This window comes from Sapajus apella, unplaced genomic scaffold (genome assembly GCF_009761245.1).
Source record: "Sapajus apella isolate SASKATOON/1434 unplaced genomic scaffold, GSC_monkey_1.0 scaffold159, whole genome shotgun sequence".
Lineage (NCBI taxonomy): Eukaryota > Metazoa > Chordata > Mammalia > Primates > Cebidae > Sapajus > Sapajus apella.
In genome coordinates, this window is record NW_022437099.1 from 1,998,584 (window position 1) to 2,019,361 (window position 20,778).

At 40.9% G+C, this 20,778-nt stretch overlaps 1 protein-coding gene across 3 annotated transcripts in view; it reads right to left on the reverse strand.

Annotated features, from left to right (window-relative positions):
• CYTH3 (cytohesin 3) overlaps positions 1 to 20,778 on the reverse strand; it is a 113,663-nt gene that overhangs the window by 35,574 nt on the left and 57,311 nt on the right. The window lies entirely within an intron of this gene.

Consider the following 20,778-nt stretch of genomic DNA (forward strand, 5'->3'; position numbering starts at 1 on the left):
GTATTTTTAGTAGAGATGGGGTTTCACCATGTTGACCAGGATGGTCTTGATCTCTTGACCTCGTGATCCACCCGCCTCGGCCTCCCACAGTGCTGGGATTACAGGCTTGAGCCACCGCGCCCGGCCCAGATCTTTCTTAATAAACTTTTGTCCCAAAGAAAAAAAAAATAAAATGTGCTTTACAAAGATAAACATAATACAGCTAACATAAAATGTCTAATTTCCTGCTTCCTGTATTAGATCTAAGTGTTGATAAATTCCACACTGTGGTTTTCTTTTTTCTTTTTTTTTTTTTTTTTTTGAAATGGAGTCTCACTCCGTCACCCAGGCTGGAGTGCAGTGGGGCAGTCCTGGCTCACTGCAACCTCAGCCTCCTGGGGTGGTGGGGGGTGGGTCAAACAATTCTCTTGCCTCAGCCTCCCTGAGCAGCTAGAACTACAGGTGTGAGCCACCACACCTGGCTAATTTTTAAAATATTTTTAGTAGAGATGGGGTTTCACCATGTTGGTCAGGCTGGTCTTGAACTCCTGACCTCAGGTGATCCGCCTGCTCAGCCTCCCAAAGTGCTGGGATTACAGGTATGAGCCACCTCGACCTTTTTTATTTTTTTTTAAGACAGAGTCTTGCTCTCTCACCCAGGGTGGAGTGCAATGGAACGATCTCTGCTCACTTCAACCACCACCTCCCAGGCTCAAGCAATTACCCTGCCTCAGCCTCCCAAGCAGCTGGGATTACAGGTGCCTGCTATGACGCCCAGCTAATTTTTTGTATTCACACTGCAGTTTTATTAAGCAATCCTCTATGTCAAGCAACGAATGAGAAAGGAACTATAATTTACTGATTAACTACACTGGGCTGCATACTTTAACAGGTCATCTCCATTAAACCCCCCAAACAACTGAGAGCAGCAGCATCCTCATTTTATAAATGAGGAAACCAAAGCCAGGAAAGGTCTAAATATTTGAAGCAATAATGGCTGAAATGTCCCAAATTTGATCAATGACATGAATATATACCTCCATGGTGCTTGTCAAACTCCACGTAGGATAAGCTCAAGGAGATCCAAAGTCATGCAACATGCTATTGGGTGGTCTGGGAGCTAAACGATGTCATCAGTAACCCAGTCTGTTCATCCTGCCTTCCAATGTGTCAGCTCATCCTACAGGCAGTGTCTCTTTCTCACTCCAGGCTTCTCCAGCAACGGAGGCTACATGCTTCCTTAGTCCTATGTCGCTCCCAAGAGTGAGAAGGCTTCCTTCTGAGAAGCCCATAAAGTCTATGCTCAATTCTCCTTGGCTCAGCCTGGCTCCACCTGAGATTACTGTGATCGGCTAAAGAGTATGAGTGGAATGAATGTGCACCGCACTTAGCATTTAAGGAGAACAGACACAAAGAAATCCAGATCAAGAGATAATGTGACAAGCACAAGAGAATGAAAACCAGTAAAGAATTTCAAGAGGCAGAAAACCAACATCAAATGCCCACAGATCAAATATAATAAAGAAGCAAGCAGGCAGTTCTCGAATATTCAAAACTATTACTCTTATGCATCTGAGGGAGCATCTTATTTCAATATGGCAAAAAGTGTATCTAAAAGTAACCAGTTGATTGACAATATCCTGTTACTAAAAAGCAAATGTACCTGAAGATTCAAATCAAGTCTGTCAACAACACTGATGAAAAGAATTTTCTTCTGCTGAGCTCTCCTGTGTAGATATATGAAAACAAGAGCCTGCAAGGGTAGAGCTTTAATTCAATCATCAGTACACATTTTTGTTTCCTTTTCAATACATTTTCTCTCCTCCTACCCTGAGGATGAGCAGGGTTGGTTAATAACAAAGACTGAAGACATACAAAGTGAATCTAAACACCAGAATGACTGAACTGTAAAGATCCTAAAATTCCTTTTAATTGGAATCAAAGGATTTCCTTGATTTTTCTCTTTCAGTAATAACTATCTTTTCCTACCCCCCTTAAGGCCCTAAGGAGTTAAATAATTACTAGCCATTTACTTTACCAGTATTGCAATCAGAATTTGCATGTCTAAAGGGAAGTTTTATACAGTGGGACAAAGATATAGTGGCTGGCTGTGTAGAGACACGTCCTTTTTATTGACACGACCAAACGTAGCTGCTTGTCGGGTTGAGATGGGGTTTTGCTCTTGTTGCCCAGGCTGGAGTATAATGGTGCAATCTCCGCTCACCACAACCTCCACCTCCCCAGTTCAACCGATTCTCCTGCCTCAGCCTGCCAAGTAGCTGGGATTGCTGGTGCCCACCACCACTCCCAGCTAATTTTTGTATTTTTAATAGAGGCAGGGTGTCACTGTGTTGGACATGCTAGTCTCGAACTCCTGACCTTGTGATCCGCCTGCCTCCAAAAGTGCTGGGATTACAGGCGTGAGCCAGCACGCCCAGCCAAAATGTCTTTATTTTCTAAAGATTCATGCCATAGTGTATAAGGATATAATGCTATTATGTCTATACTTCCAAACACTTCAGGAGAAAAAGAATTGAGGATGGGCACGGTGGTTCATACCTATAAGCCCAGCACTTCGGGAGGCTGAAGCGGGCAGATCACCTGAGGTCAGGAGTTCGAGACCAGCCTGACCAACATGGTGAAACCCCTTCTCTACTAAAGATAGAAAAATTAGCAGAGCATAATAGTGGGCACCTGTAATCCCAGCTACTTGGGAGGGTGAGGCAGAAGTAACGCTTTAACCCAAGAGGGGGAGGTTGCAGTGAGCCAAGATCATGCCATTGCACTCCAGCCTAGGCAATAAGAGCAAAATTCTGTCTCAAGGGAGGGGGAAAAAAAGAATTGAGCAAAACTGTAACAATTGTTCAGTCTATTTGACTCATTATCCATTTTACATTCTAAGAGTTTGAATTTTTCATATTAAAAAAAACTTTAAGTTTCAGGTATTTGGCCAGGAATCCCAGCACTTTGGGAAGCCAAAGCCAGAAGACTGCTTGAGATTAGGAGTTCAAGACTAGCCTGTGCAACACAGAGAAACTCTGTCTCTACAAAAAATAAAAAAGAAATTAGCCAGACACAGTGGCACATGCCTGTAGTCCCAGGTACTCAAGAGGTTGAAATGCTTGAGCCTTAGAGTTTGAAGATGCTGCGAGCTATGACTGTGCTACTATACTCCAACCTCAGTGACAGAGTGAGACACTGTCTCTTAAAAGAACAAGAAAAGGGGGGAAAAAACCTTTCAGGTATTAAGTGGCTAGCAACATCTCCTACAGTAGTATCACTCAGGATATTTGGAGAAAACATCTAGGAAGTAACAGAATGCTCCTTGACACATGAAAAGGAATAAATAAAAGGAATAGGAGTATGTGATAAAATATTTCTGAACCGGTCTCTGTGAAGCTTCTGTCATTTAAGTACCTTGCTGTCCTGTTATGTCTTTGGACACCCAGATTATATTGCAAATACCAACATTTATCTGTTATACCAGCTGTTTAGTGACGTTCTGTCAGTATCTCTCTGCATCCAAAATAACTTTGCAATCACATAATCTGCTGATACACAGACAATTTCACACATGTGACTGCCATACTAAAAATGGGAAGATAAGCAATGTTCAGAAAAGGTGTCCTTAATTATCCAAATCTTTTCCACAGCAACAAACCAGCCTTCACTAAATAAAAGGTATCTAAGGCTTGGGTTCACTTACTGACATCATCTATGTCTTGTCACTTGGACTCTGTTAGGTAAGAAGAAACAAAGGTCAAGTGGTTGATTTTTTCCTCCCAAGAAATCTAGTAGTTTATTTTTTAATGGATAAAGTAATATATGGATACGGTTACAAATATACAAACACATAAAAAGGCATACAATGAAAATTTCTCCTCCAACCTCAATAAAGCTGCTTTAAAAAAAAAAAAAAAAAAGGCAGGTAACTGGAAATCACTGGTCTGGTGTTAAATCTCTAATGTTGGTTGAATGCACCCACCATGAGCTTCCCTATAAAATCCTGACATTCCAGAGAAAAGGATCTACAAACTCAGTTCTCATCTGCAAATTGATGGAGGAGGTTGGACACACTGAATTATTTCTAATGATGCATCAGGCTCTAAAAGAGAATGAGTCTGTGCAGCACATATGGTTTAAACATTCTTACTCTAATTCTTGATAGCAAATATAAATGTTTCCACAAGGAAAAAACAATGTGGATAGAAGGGAGGAAATCTTCCATTTTAGTAAAAGGGTGCTGCCAGTGAAGCTTTGGAATAAGAATCAGGAGCAAATTCACATAATTCAGCCCAAATCCTTGCCTTTCTCAGGCACTAGCCTTCCACAAACGGAGATCTGCAAAACCACAGAGACTCATAGTTGGTGAGCTCTGTGTTTTGAGTTCATGTTTGTAGGAATTTAATTAAAGTACATAAGTGGGAACCTTCTGTTTCCAGCCACAATGGAGTAACAGGGACTGGATTTATCCTGTTGCCTGAAATGATGGGGGTAGGAAAACAGTCAGGCACAGAGGTATGTGCCTGTAGTCCCAGCCACTGGGGAGTCTGAGGCAGGAGGATCTAGAGCTCAAGAGTTTCAGGCTAGCCTGGGCAACATATCAAGACCCCACCTCTAAAAAATAAACAATAAAAAAACAAGCAAACAAAATAAAAAAATTCCACATCCTGCAAAATCTCTGTCAAAAATAAAGGTGAGGCAAAGACATTTCCAGACCTAAAAACTTAAAATAATTTGCTGCTAGCACATCTGCACTATAAGAAATGTTAAAGTGGTCCTTCAGGCAGGGGGAAAGAAAAGTAACCAGCCAGGGCTGGGTGCGGTGGCTCACGCCTATAATCCTAGCACTTTGGGAGGCCAAGGTGGGCAGATCATCTGATGTCAGCAGTTCGAGACCAGCCTGACCAACATGGAGAAACCCCGTCTCCATTAAAAATGCAAAATTAACCAAGTGTAGTGGCATATGCCAGTAATCCTAGCTACTTGGGAGGCTGAGGCAGGACAATAGCTTGAACCCAGGAGGCGGAGGCTGCAGTGAGCCAAGATTGCACCATTGCACTCCAGCCTGAGCAAAAAGAGTGAAACTCCATCTCAAAAATAAAAAAAAAACAGATAAAAATTTGTTATTGATGCAAAAGAATGAAAGTATTGTCAATGATAACTATGTGACTAAACATTTTCCCTTCATGACAGGTATCTCTTTAAAAGATTTACTGTTACTGTTTAAAACATAAATAATAAAAACTTATTTGGTTAATAACAAAGATAGAACAAAGGTTGGGAGGGAGAAAGGAAAGCACACTGTTATAAGCTGCTTATCCTGTACGTGAAAGGGTATAATATCATTTGATGGTAGACTAAGAAATGAAAGGCGTATATATAAATCCTAAGGCAACCACTAACAAAATGTTCAATGATAATATTAAGAAATTCAGAATCATTACCTCATTTACCATCTTTAATAAAATCTAAAAGCCCGTCAACTATACAATATATTCTTAATTTCAGAGTTTAAAATGTATACAAATTTCTATCTCAGAATCAATGAAAAATAGGCAATTGTCACACATATTGCTATTAAAAAATAAGCAAGTGGTATCTCCAAATTGATTCAGTACTTTCTAACTTTTGAGTTATATTAATAATCTAGTTATCTAACAGATTCCAATCTACCAAGAAGCTGCAACTTTCTAGTTTACTGCTAAAAATGGTGAGTGACACCCTTACACATTTTATATGCACACATACACAAAACACATGAGATCTTCCACAGAGTTCACCTGCAGTTCTGTAACTTCTCATGGGGGAGAGAGATGGAGCTTCCTACCTATGAATTTTGGCTGGAATCCTTACTATGTTTTAGTCACTGTAAGTCAAATGTGATAATTTAACAAATACGTACACTGAACAAAAATGTGATCATTTAACTCACAACTATGTATTTTTTGGCTACCTAGTCCTAATTGAAATTGATTCTCTTAAGTTTACCTTTATTACTAATCAATGCTAATTTTTTGTTGTGATATGGGGCTTTTAGATTTTTGGTCAGTTCAGGGACTCGCTAATTCTACAGGAAACTAAAAACACTACACACTGTCAAAGCATGGACTCATGAGCGCTGGTCCCAGTTAATCCACTACATGGAAACTCTACATGAAGCTGTGGTTTAACATACACAGAAATGACACCTACCTCATAACACTGTAAAATCTGGCAATGTAAACTGGTTGTTTATTTTGAGAAAGGATGTTGCTCTGTCTGTCTCTTGGTCTGGAGTGCAATGGCACAATTACAGCTCACTGTAGCCTCAATGTCCCAAGCTCAGGTGATTCTCCTGCCTCAGCCAGCCTCCTGAATAACTGAGACCACAGGCATCAGCCACTATGCCCGGCTAACTTTCAAATTGTTTTTGTAGAGACAAGGTCTCGCCATGTTGTTGCCCAGGCTAGTCTCAAATTCCTGGGCTCAAGTAATCCTCTACTTCGGCCTCCCAAAGTGCTGGGATTGCAGGTGTGAGCCACAGCACCTGGCTAAACTGTTAAATAAGCATGAGTTTCTGGAGAATACTGAAGGAGTATGATGACATGCAGAACAGGCAGGCAGGCTGTGAGCTGCCAAGGGCTGCACTCTGCCTCTCTTCACCTCTTGACAGTTACGTGATCTCAGAGCGGGGATAAAGCAGCGTTCAAACAATGACATTCAGGTGGGTATCAGGGCAGTCACATGTTAGCAACAATGGGAAGGGCCAGGTGAGTGGGGTGCTGCAGCTAGCTAGGATGCTGCGCTGAGCCGCAGGGGTGGGCAGGAAAGCTGCAGAGGGTCCCAGGGCCTGATTCTTGCCACCTCCTTGGAACCTTCTCTTTTGTCATTTCTCCTCAATCTCCAAGCGCTGATCTTTACTGTCCCAGGACACTGGTTCTTTGCCCAATCTTCTCTGGATTACAAGAAAGGTAACATTTTCAGACAAAAACTGGAATTGGTCACTGGTGCACCCTTATCACTAATAGAAATTCTTAAAGAATAAACTTTAATCAAGAGAAGAGATCCAATACAGGAAGTGTGAGCTGCAAGAAGGAATGATGAGCACAGGTTTCCATAAGTAAATCTTAAAAAAAAAAAAAAGCTGTGTAAAATAATAACATCTCATAGAATAAGAATAGAACCAAAACGCTCAATAACAACAGCATGTAAATAAGAAGGGAAGTAATTTGCTCTAAAGTTCTTAGGGTTCTAAGGAAGAGGGGATATATGATTAACTTTAGACTTGGCAAGTTAAGAATGCATACTAAAATTTCTAGGGTAAGCAGGAAAGGAATGGAGCTCAAAATGCCCAAATTGGGAAAGGGAAATTAAAACTGGAATGAGAAAAAATAATCCAAAAAAAGGCAAGGAAAGAGAAAGAGAAACACAGAGCAACTGTTGGAAACACAAAATGCAAAATATTGGGTGCAGGAAAAAAAATCCAAATATACTGATCTTTACCATGGTAGACAGAAAAACAGCCACGATATTTTGCGTTTCCTCCTCTCAAGACGGAAAGGCTATTTCCCACTGTGTTCTCTGGACTGGCTTTGGGATTTCCTTTGACCAAGTGAAGATGGTAGATGTAACAGTGTGCAGAACGCAGCACCCAGGCCTAAAGGTCTTGCCCCTCTGCTATCCTGGAACCTGAGACAACCATCCTCTGGGCCAGCAACCTTGAAAATGAAATCAATTGTGTAAAGAAACCACATTGAGGAGTCCTTGATGTCCTAGCTGCTGCAGTACCTGTCAAGGCCCCAGACAAACACCTAAGTGAAGTCATCTGGGATGGCCTCAGCCCCCACTGAATGCGACAACGTGAGTGAAACCAGACAAAAGCAGCACATGAACCGTCAGCCAACTCAGACTGAAAGACAACAGGCCATTGCTGTTTTAAGCCAATTCCATTGGAGAAGTTTGTTATGCAGTACAAAGTAACTGATACAAAGCAGGGAGCGGTGGCTCCTGCCTGCAATCCTAAGCACTTTGGAAGGCCAAGGCGGGCAGATCATCTGAGGGCAGAGGAGTTTGAGTCCAGCCTAGCTAACATGGTGAAACCCTGTTTCTACTAAAAAATACAAAAATTAGCTGTAATCACAACTGCTCGGGAGGCTGAGGCAGAAGAATCACTTGAACCCGGGAAGCAGAGGTTGCAGTAAGCCAAGATCATACCATTGCACTCTAGCTTGGGCAACAGGAGTGAAACTCTGTTTCCAAAAAAAGAGAAAAAAAAAAAAAGAAGTAACACAAGAAGTTTTAAAACTTGGACTTAAAAATAGGAACAAAAAATATCCCACTAAATGCTCTTTACAAGGGGCATGTTTACAACATGAAACACATAAAAGTTAGAGGTAAAAGGGTAGAAAGTGATATACCAAATTCTTACCAAAAAAAGTTGGTACTGCTATATAAGAAAAACAAACAGACTTTAAGAAAAACAGACTAAAGCTATGAGTCACCAGATAATGACATTTTGTTCACTTATTCACTAACAAGTCAGAATTTATATGCATCTAACAAAATAGCCTCAAAATATATAAAGCAAAAATTGACAGATGTACATGTAAAAATAAAATTTTTCCCAAAGGCAAAAAAAAAAAAAAAAAGGATGGTGAAGATCTTACTAACACAATAGCAAGTTTGATCTAATGGATATAATATACTTCACTGATTATAAGATGTATCTTTTTTTCACATTTTAACATATCTGAAGTGAACTTTGACATTTACAGATCATTGCCTACACAGGTGCGAATCTGATTATTGCTAGAGGCAAAAACTAAACAACTGCTGTTCCTTAATGTTTCAGGCAAAAACAAAATTTAAGAATAATCTGGCTGAGTATGGTGACTCATGCCTGTAATCCCAGCACTTTGGGAGGTCGAGGTGGGCAGATCACCAGAGGTCAAGAGTTTGAGACCAGCCTGACCAACATGGAGAAACTCCGTCTCTACTAAAAATACAAAATTAGCCTGGCATGGTGGCTCGTGCCTATAATCCCAGCTACTCGGGAAGCTGAGACAGGAGAATTTCCTGAACCCAGGAGACGAGATTGCACTATTGCACTCCAGCTTGGGCAACAAGAGCAAAACTTCGTCTCAAAAAAAACAAAGAATAATCTGATGAAAGATTATGGATCTAGTCATTGCCACAGATTGTTTATTGATATTTTCTGTTAAGATCAACAAAGCCGCAGCACAAAAATCTGCAGAAATGTGAAAAAAATCCAGGAGACACTCTTTAAGAACTGCTGCCATTAATACCTTCTATGGTGACAGTACTGTGTAGAATAACAAATATCAACTATTCTGAGTAGACAACTGATTCAGGAGAGTGGGAATCTGTGAATAAGCTTCGGAAATACCTTGACCAACTAACTATACTCATATTTCACTTTTTATATGTGTGTACAATACTAAAAAAAAAAAAAATCAGCATTTAAATAAGTTGAAAGAAACGTCAGACAGTATAAATAAAAGATTCTAAGTGAGAAGGATTCATTGCTCCTGGTTTAGGTGCCAGCTTTTTTCTTCTTAATGGAATATAAGCTAACAACACATCTTAAAATTGATACAGATTCAATGGGATCATGGCACTCAACAAGTATGCCATATACACTCAAGCACATATGAAAAAGAAAGTCTTAATAAATTTCAAAGGATTGGTATAGTGAAGATGAAGTGGTTTTGCTCGACTTTGGAGGTGCCTTCGTGTAAAGCAGAGTTTAGAAAGCTTAAAATTACATCTCCGGATCCTCTTATAATTAGGCTTCCAAAATGAACAAAGTTCTGACAATCGGTGGCAGTGCAGAGGATTCAAAACAGAGCAGTGAAGCAGAGGACCTCATTCTGTCCTTTCACACAGGCCGCTTCTCAGCTAGCCCACCAAGAAGGTGAAAGGTGAGGATTTTCCAGAACAGCATTCTATCTAGTGTTCGTTCTCTAGATTCCTAGGAATTGAGAGTTCATTCCAGCAGCAGTGGCCTTGGACCTCCACGGTTGCAGGAGCTGCCTAGCAGGCGAGAATTCCTCTGGTGACTCAATTCTAGAGTGCCAAGCCAGGGCCCACTACTTTAGCCAATGCATGGCTCCCCAATCACATCATCCTTCCTGCTCAAAATACTTAGAGTGCTCTATGTTTCTTGCATGAAACTATGACTGGAACCACTGTTGTCATAAAGACCACATTCTATGACCCTCAAACAATAAAGTTAGAAATCAATCGCAAAATAGTGACTAGAGGATGAGTGCAGTGGCTCACGCCTGTGATTCCAGAACTTTGGGAGGCTGAGGTGGGTGGATCACTTGAGCCCAGGAGTTTGAGACCAGTTTGGGAAACACGGTGAAGACCCTGTCTCTACTAAAAATATAAAAATTAGCCAGGTGTGGTGGTGCATGCCTGTAGTCCCAGCTACTTGCGAGGCTGTGGCGAAAGAATCGCTTGAACCCAGGAGGCAGAGGTTGCATTGAGCCAAGATTGTGCCACTGCACTCCAGTCTGGGGACAGAGTGAGACTCCATCACAAAAAAAAAAAGAAAGAAAATACTGGCCAGGCGCAGTGGCTCACGCCTATAATCCCAGCACTTTGGGAGGCCAAGGTGGACAATCACCTAAGGTCAAGAGTTCAAGACCAGCCTGACCAACATGAAGACCCCATCTCTACTAAAAGTACAAAATTAGCCAGGTGTTGTGGCACATGCCTGTAATCCCAGATACTCGGGAGGCTGAGGCAGAAGAATCACTTGAACCCGGGAGGCAGAGGTTGCAGTGAGCCAAGATTGGGCCAATGCACTCCAACCTGTGCAACAAGAGCAAGATTCTATCTCAAACAAAAATAAGAAAAGAAAAATAAAATACCAAGATAAGGCCAGACACAGTGGCTCATATCTGTAATTCCAGCACTTTGGGAGGCCGAGGTACACAGATCACCTGAGGTCAGGAGTTTGAAATCAAGCTGGCCAACATGGTAAAACCCCATCTCTACTAAAAATACAAAAAATTAGCTGGGCATGGTGATGCATACCCATAATCCAAGCTACTCATGAGGCTGAGGCAGGAGAATCACTTTAACCTAGGAGATGGAGATTGTGGTGATATGAGATCTTGCCACTGTACTCCAGCCTGGGCAATAGAGTGAGACTATCTCAAAAACAAACAAAAAGCAAACAAAACCAAGAAGAGAAAGATAATTAAAAATTCTACTTGTGTGCTACAGCTAAAACAACTTAGAAAATCACAACTTAAAACACTATCACAGCCTGGGCAATATAGCAAAATGCTGTCTGGAAAAAACCAAAACACATTAGCCAGGTGTGGTGGTACACACCTGTAGTCCTATCTACTTGAGAGCCTGAGACAGGATAGCTTGAGCCCAGGAATTTGAGGCTGCAGCGAGCTATGATCAGGCTACTGCACTCTAGCCTGAGTGAGAGAGCAAAGTCCAAACTTTTTTAAAAAAAAAAAAAAAAAAAAAAAAAAAAAAAGAAAAAAAAGCTTATTTTAGAAGATAATTTTGTTAAGCACTCATTTTTAAAAGTTAGAAAAGTAACTGCTTAAACCCAAAAAAAGAAAATACAGAAATCAATTATTAAAATGCAATAAAGTATAGCCACTTTGGAAAACAGTTTGGGAGTTCTTCAAAATATTAAACAGTTTACATTCCAGCAATTCCACTCCTAGTTATATACTCCAAATACATAAAAACATATGTCTACACAAAAACCTGTGCATGAATGTTCACAGCAACACTATTCACAAATAGCCAAACAACCTAAATGTCCATCAAGAGATAAATGGATTTTAAAATATGTTGCATACAGGTACAATGGAATGTGATTCAGCCATAAAAATGAATGAAGTACTGATACATGCTATAACACAGATGAACTTTGAAAACATTATCCAAGGTGAAATGAGCCAGCCACAAAAGACCATATATTGTATGATTCCATTTATAGAAAACATCCAGAGTAGATCAAGAACAGACAAAACTAATTTGTGTTGATAGAAATCAAAACAGTGGGTAATAGAGGGAGGCAGAAAGTACTGCCTGAAAAAGGGCATATCATAGCCTTCTGCGACGTTGCAAATGTCTACTTCAATTTAGGCAGTAGATGCAAAAGGGTGTGTGTACATGAATAGGTGGAAAATAGCTTTAGTTCCAGGTACACTTAACATTTGGGCACTTTACTTATTGCCCTTAAAAGTCTTTGTCAGAATAACCGATCCCTTTTAATCCTCAACAAAGAAAGGGAAGAATTTCCTGAAAAAGACACTGAAATAGCATTCTAAGAACGTGCCAAACACTAACAGAACCAATGCTAATCGCCCTAGGATGACTTTAGGACAATCCAGTCTAAGGTACAAACATGAGTCAGGCGATCTCACTGCCACCTCTGCCTTACAACTTGTGGCTCTAAGATACAAAGCATCCAGTAAAGGGCAAGTCCCAGCAGTGTTTTAAGGGACACTGGGAGAGATGTTTTTTCCTTTTTAGACAGATTACTAACTACAGAATAAATGCTTCATAAAATCTAAAACCCATAAATTTTAAGTGAACCATTATTTTTATGTCCTGTTTAAAAGAAAAAACACCAGTAACGCTAACTTTAAGATGCCATACCATAGGACACATTCCAATTTCACAGAAATTAAAATCTGTACTTTATAATCAGTGACATACAGCTATAAAGAATACTTACTTTTGGATGGAATAACTTTTCTTTTTTTGGAGGTTGGGGGGGAGACAGAGTCTTACTCTGTCACCCAGGCTGGAGTGCAGCAGAATGATCTGGACTCACTGCAACCTTTGCCTCCCAGGCTCAAGCAATTCTCCTGCCTCAGCCTCCAGAGTAGCTGGGATTACAGGCGCCTGCCACCACACTCAGCTGATTTTTGTATTTTTAGTAGAGACAGGGTTTAATCATGTTGGGCAGGCTGGTCTCGAACTCCTGACTTTGTGATCCGCCCACCTCGGCCTCCCAAACTATAGGCGTGAGCCACAGCGCCCAGTTAGGATAGCATTTCTTAATTCCAACTTGATGTTTGGGTCAGGCAGAGTGGCACACACCTGTAATCCCAGTACTTTCGGAAGCCAAGGGAAGAGGATCACTTGAGACCAGGAGTTGGAGACCAGCCTGGGCAATACAGGCCACAGTGAGGTAGGATCACACCACTGCACTCCAGCCTGGGTGACAGGGCAAGACCCCATCTCAAAAAAAAATAATAATAAAATAAAAATAAAGTCTAGATACAGTGGCTCATGCCTGTAATCCCAGCATTTTGGGAGGTCAAGGCAGGCAGAGTACTTGAGTTCAGGTGTTCAAGACCAGCCTGGGCAACATGGTGAAACCCCATCTCCAAAACAAATACAAAAATTAGCTAGGTGTGGTGGTGTGTGCCTGTAGTCCCAGCTACTTGGGAGGCTGAGGTGGGAGGATGGCTTGAGCCCCAAAAGGCAGAGGAGAGGTTGCAGTGAGCTCAGATCATGTCACTGCACTGCAGCCTGGATGACAAAGCCAGATCCTGTCTTTTGGCCGGGGGAGGGGGGAGGGCGTAAAAACCATTAATTACTGTTCTATAGGATGATACTTTTGAGCACTGCTGTTCTTATTATTCCAAGTCTCCTTCTACCTTAGGTATACACATCTATCTATCGCTTCTCAGACTGTTGGCTAAGATTAAGTGTCAGCATACACATCTATCACTGGATGAGGTAGATAAGAATTTTTGTACACTACAAAGATGAAAGATAAACTTAGCAATAAGCTAGGAATTAGAGCAGTCATTGCAAAATTTTTAAATAACTGCTTTGTATTTACATGGTGTTACATGTAAAACAAACACAGTGTCACAACCCTACCCAAATCAGCCTTTCGGACTCATATGTAAACAACCTCTTGACAACAAACATACCAACCCACAATTGCTGCTCTACCTGTTTGGTGATGCAGCCAACCACCAACAAGCAATGGAAGAATCACTGCAGTGGCATGTGTCTCACCAAATGCAGTAGTCAAGGACAGCTTATTACCCAGTTCCATACAGCAAAACTAAACATAAGAGCCAAGGACTTAGCCAGCTCCTTGGGATCCTTAGCAAAAGTGCTTCATTCCAATCATTCATTCCAGCTTTTTTTTTTTTTTTTTTTTTTTTTTGAGACAGAGTCTTGCTCTGTCACCAGGCTGGAGTGCCGTGGCGCGATCTCGGCTCACTGCAGCTTCCATCTCCTGGGTTCAAGTGATTCTCCTGCCTCAACTTCCCGAGTAGCTGGGACTACAGGCGCGCACCACCATGTCCAGTTAATTTTTGTATTTTTAGTAGAGACGGGGTTTTACCATATTGGCCAGGCTGGTCTCAAACTCCTGACTTTGTGATCCACCTGCCTCGGCCTCCCAAAGTGCTGGGAGCCACCATGGGTGGCCTTTTCTTTTTTTGTTTTTTAGAGGTGGGGGCAGGATCTCACTCTGTCACCCAGGTTGGCGTGCAATGGCCCAATCATCACTCACCCCAGCCTCAAACTCCTGGGCTCAGGCAATGGCCCTGCCTCAGTCTCCCAAGTATCTGGGAATACAGGAGCCTGCTATCATTCCCAACTAATTTTTATTTTTGTAGAGATGGGGTCTTGCTATGCTGCCCAGGCTGGTCTGAAGCAAAGTGTTGGGATTAAAGGTGTGAGCCACCACGCCTGGCCTAGAGCTCATTTTCTGTAGCAGTTTTTTTGTAACATGGTCTAAAGAACTTCTCCATCAGATATACTTGGAAGTACTTGTCTAAAATAGAGTTCCTAGGCCCTATCCCAAGCCTACCAAATCAGAACTGCTGGGTATGAAGCCCAGGACTCTGAATGTTAAAATTTTAACAAGCTTCCCAAATGATTTTGTTGAACATGGAAATTTGAGAACCGCAGCTAAAATACAGCACTGAATAGACAAGTCCTTAACTCAAATCATGAATGCAATGTATTAGGTAGAGTGGCAATGTGACACAGTCAATCTTGCAGCTGGACTTGTCTCAAATCTTCTCTCTGCCACTTACTAGCTCTGTGTCCTTAGCCAACTTATCTAACCTCTCTGTGCCTCAGTCTCCTCGTTTGTAATGGGATACTACTATCTCAAGCTAATCAAACTCTCTTCTTGAATATTACTAGAAATTTCAAATTAAATACTGCATCTCAAAACAAATCAAAATGAAAAATATTTTAAGATCTTGGACGACGACCACGTTGACCTCAGTCATGAAAAACTAGTAATAGACATTGAGACTTTCTACCCTAGCTAACTGAAAAAGAGAGTAAAATAAACAACTTCTGACACCAAACCTGAAGGACTGAGTTTCTTTCACAGACAGAAGTTGTCGTTGGCGGTGCGGGGGAACAGCTTCACAAATACACGTGACCAAAAACCATGTGAGGACACTTTGGAAGACAGTTTGGCAGTTCCTCTCAAAGCTCAACAGCCTTACATTACGATCCAGCAACCGCCCTCCTTGGAATTTACCCAACTGAATTGGAAACTATGTCCACATGAAAATCTGCCATAAATATTTATAGCAGCTTTATTTATAATGCCAAAAACTGAAACAACCAAGATGTCACTCAATAGGTGACTCGATAAACTATGATGCATCCAGACAATGAAATATTATTCAATGATAGTAAGAGATGAACTCTCAAGCCTTGAAAAGACATAAAGGAACTTTAAAGGTATATTGCTAAGTGAAAAAAGCCAATCTGAAAAGGCTACATAGTATAATTTGAACTAGATGGCATTCTGGAAAAGGCAATGCTATTGAGATAACAGAAGGATCAGTGGTTGCCAGAGGTTCAGGGGGACATGGAAAGGTATGAATAGTTGAGCACAAGAAACTCTTGGGCAGTGAAACTTCTTTATGGTATAGTAATGGTGGATCCATGTCATTATGCACCATCAGAACCCCAAGGATCCCAAAAAGGAATCCTATTGTAAACCATAAACTTCAGTTAGTAACAAGGTATCAATATTGGTTCATCCACTGTAAGAAATGCACCAAACTAATGTACAATGTTAATAATGGAAAAACTGTGAGCTGGGAGGCAGGGAGCAGATGGGAACTCTATACTGTCGGCTCGATTTTTATGTAAATCTAAATTTGTTCTAAAAACTAAAGTCTATTAATAGCATTTTTAAAGTAGGAATAATGACATCCAAAGCTACCAAATAATTCTCTAAGACAAGTTTGTGTAAGTCATCTCTGATAATTTAATCAACCCAAACTCCCAACAAGTCCTCTTGAAGATCCGACAGAAGATGAAAGAAGATTCCTTACCAAATTTCAAATGAGTTTTCAACTACAATGTCAGGAAGATGTCACCTAAAGTTTAAGATTAGATTTTATCCTTTTCATTGAAGTTTTTTCAAAATCTTTGGCCTTGAGAACTTCATTAAGTTGGGAAGATAAAAACATTTTTATAACCAATTTGCTATATCCATAAGTGAAATTTTGGCTAAAAATGCATGAAATCCAAGACAGTGTTCATGCTGCTGGTATCCTCAAAAGAAACCCTCAGTCCACATCAGTAAATTTTTTCCAATTCATTTTATTAACTCTGATGGATTCTGACACAACATCACACATCATCTTGAGTAGTGGTGCCAGGCTTAGGAAAGCAGTATTTTTTCCTCCTCAGCATCTTTAAGTATTTTCCAAGAAAACAGTTGGGCATATTGCCTTCATTGATAGATGTCACACTTAAAATGCTTAAACAGCACCAAAAAGCAGGATGAGGATTCATCTTTTGTAAAACCTGAAATATTCTATTTGATATTTGATCACAAAATGAAGAAACAGATATTCTGGAATTTCTTCTCAATTTCCTTTCCAAGTGAAGTTTTGGCAGTACTCACTAAAATATAAATCAAATCATGTCTCTTCCCTGCTTAAAACACACATGACTTCCCACTGGAACTCATTTTATTTTTCAGAATAAAATCCAAGTTCCTCACCTGAGTCTACCATGCCCTCCCTGATCCAACCCCATCTGCTACAGGGGCACCATCCCCTCCTGTAAACCACTCTCCTGAGCACCTGGCTGGCTCTAGCTCTCTCCAGCTCCCTTGCTCAAACCAGGGACTCCCTGATCACCCTGTCTAAAGGACAGACTCCCAGGTCCCTGCACAATCATTTTCTACCAGACATGGCTGTTCCATTTCTTTCATAGCACTTTTTACCCAGAGTGTTTTGGAAGCAGAACAGAATGATGGCTCAATGCACGGGTTGTGGAGCCACAATGCAGAGCCTGACTCCTCTTGGCTCTGCCACCTCATTAGCTATGCAAGACTGGACACCTGTGCTTTACTTTTTTCATTTCAAAAATTTTTAAATTTTTAATTGTGTTAAAACACCTAACACAGCTGGCACAGTAGTACATACCTATAGTCCTAGACTCTCAGGAGGTTGAGGCAGAAGGATCATTTCAGCTCAGGAGTTCAAATCCCTAAGTACTAGGATTACAGGAATAATCCACCACGCCTGGCCTAATTATATTCTTTTATTTTTAAATGTACAATTAAGTTATTATTGACTATAGATACCCTGTTGTGCTATCAAATATTAGCTCTTGGCTGGGCACAGTGGCTCATGCCTATAATCTCAGCACTTTGGGAGGCCAAGATGGGTGGACCACTTGAGGCCACGAGTTAGAGACCAGCCTGGCTAAATAATGGTGAAACCCTGTCTCTACTAAAAATACAAAAATAACCGGGTGTGGTGACGTGCACGTGTCATCCCAGCTACTTAGGAGGCTGAGACACACGAATTGCTTGAACCCAGGAGGTGTGGGTTGCAGTGAGCTGAGATTGCACCACTGCACCACAGCCTGGGTGACAGAATGAGACACTGTCTCAAAAAAAATAAAAATAAAAAATATTAGGTTTTATCCATCCCAACTAATTTTTGATGCCCATTAGCCATCCCTATCTCCCCCTTACCCTTCCCAGCCTCTGGTAACCAACCTTCTTCTACTCTCTAACTCTGCGAGTTCAATTTCAACCTGTTTTTTTTTTTTTTTTTTGAAGCAGGCTCTACCGATATTTCCCAGGCTAGAGTATGGTGGTGTAATAATGACTCGCTGCAGCCTTGAACTCCAGGGCTCATGTAATCCTTCTGCCTCAGCCTCCCAAGGAGTGGCTACAGGCATGTGCCATCAGGCATGGCATCCATTTAAGTGTCCTGTTCAGTGCTGTTAAGTATAGTCGCACTGTTTTGCAACCATCATCACTATCCACCTGCAGAACTTTTTCATCTTGCAAAACTCTGCACCCATTAAATACTAATTCCCCAATTCTCCTTTACCCTAGCCCCAGGCACCCACCATTCTACTTTCTACCTCTATGAATTCAACTATTCAGGTAACTCACATAAGTAGAATCATACAGTATTTGTCTTGTGACTGGCTTATTTCACCTAGCATAAATATTAAAAAAATGTCCTCGGGGTTCATCCATGTTGTAGCATGTGACAGTTCCTTTTAAAAAAATCATTTTCAATTTTTTTTCTTTTTTTAAAGATTAGTCAAGTGCAGTAGTGAGAAGGGAGGAAAGGGTAGAATAAGATAGACCTCTAACTGACTGAACAATCGAGACAACTTACTACCTTCAGACCAGCCTTCATTTATAAGGCTGAATAATATTCCCTCGTAGGAACAGACCACATTTTGCTTATCCATTCATCTGGCCATGAACACTTGGATGGCTCCCACCTCTTGCCTATTGTGAAGGATCAAAGGGTAATGTCATTTTTAATTGGAGGAATCTCCACACTCTTTTCCACAGCAGCTGCACCATTTTGCATTCCCACCAACAGTGCACAAGTTTTGTAATTTTTCCACAGTCATCTCATTTTTAATAGAAATAATAGTAACTACTTCATTGGATTGTTGTTGCACCTGGAAGTGCCATGTATCAATACTATTAGTAGCATCCCACTGGATTATTGTTTAGTTTAACTCTCCTCCTATAAGAATGTCAACTCCCAAAGACGGAGTTCTTGCTTGCCTGGTTCATTACTAAATTTCCAGCACCAAGAACCGTGACTAGCACATAGTAGGAACTCGGAGATATTTGCTGAATTATACGACTACTCACAACACAGGCTTCTCAGAAAAGGTGCTCCAGAGATGACACGTATGTTTATTAGCTCTTTGCAATTAAAAGAGGTACTTCATTCATTTTCATGGTCTTCATGAATTTCTGAAAATATATCCCAGCACTGTCCACTGTCACATGGGATAGAAAACAGTTTGGGGAAAGGAAGAACCTCCAACAATATTTTAGTAAGATTTCCACAATTCTGTGTCAATCGTAAAGTCAAGAGGGCTTTTTTTTTTTTTTTTTGAGATGGAGTTTCGCTCTTGTTACCCAGGCTGGAGTGCAACGGCGCGATCTCGGCTCACCGCAACCTCCGCCTCCTGGGTTCAGGCAATTCTCCTGCCTCAGCTTCCTGAGTAGCTGGATTACAGGCACGCACCACTATACCCAGCTGATTTTTTTGTGTTTTTAGTAGAGATGGGGCTTCACCATGTTGACCAGGATGGTCTCGATCTCCTGACCTCGTGATCCATCCGCCTCGGCCTCCCAAAGTGCTGGGATTACAGGCTTCAGCCACCGCGCCCGGCCGTCAAGAGGGCTTTTAATAACATTGGTGCCTGTCTACAACAATGAGGTCTCTGATCCCATTCTTTGCAACAAAATCTCAATCTCAGTAAAGTGTCCCCACATTTTTTGGCCATTGTCTTTAATTACCCAATTTGAAAAATTTAATCTCCTTGGCCCTCAACCCTCAGAGCCCTCAACAACCAATGGTCTAGGGAGGTACAGTTCCTAAGTATGACTGTCTCACAGTTTTGGTGCTCTCTTTGGGTGTGTGAAGATACAATCTCATGCACTCTCCTAGATTCCTCAGTTAATTCAAGATTATACCCACCGTGGAGCACCTGAGTCAATAAGGAAAATCGCAGCTGAGCAACACCAGGACATTCTTTCTGATTATTCCCCCTGCACGAATGACCCGAGAGTAGAAGATGCTCCACAATTAAGGGGTGCTTGATAGGCCAGAAAAGTACAGATAATTTCCCTCAAGACAAATGAGGACAAAAAGGGCAGGCTAAAAAAACATTTTTATGGGTGAAAATTTCCCAAATTTGGCAAAAAACATAAGCCTATGAATTCAAGAAGCTAAACAAACTCGAAACAGGATAAACTCAGAGATCTATGTCAAGACACATCATACATACCCTTCTGAAAGAGAAAAAAGTTGGAAATCAACCAGAGAAAATAACACCTTACCTATACAGGAGAAAGATAATTCAAATGATAATGGGCTTCTAATCAAAACCACAATGGCCAGAGGAAGTAGTAAAACATTCTTCAAGTAAAGAAAGAAAAGAACTGTCAACTCTGAATTCTATATCTCGTGAAGATATCCTTTGGGAATGAAGGGAAAATTGAGACATTCTAAAACAAAGGAAAACTAAAAGAATCTATCACCAGCAGACCTATCCTAAAAGAATGGCTAGAGGAAGTTCTCTAACTAGAAGGCAAATGATAAAAGAAGTCATCTTGAAATATTAGAAAAGAACAACAGAAAGAGTAAAAATATGTGTGAGTATAAAAAACTTTCCTTGAGTTTTCTCAGTCACGTTTGATGGGTGAGGCAAAAACTATCTGATGTAGTTTTCGATGTATACAGAAGAAATATTTAAGAAAGTTATGGGCCGGGCGCGGTGGCTCAAGCCTGTAAT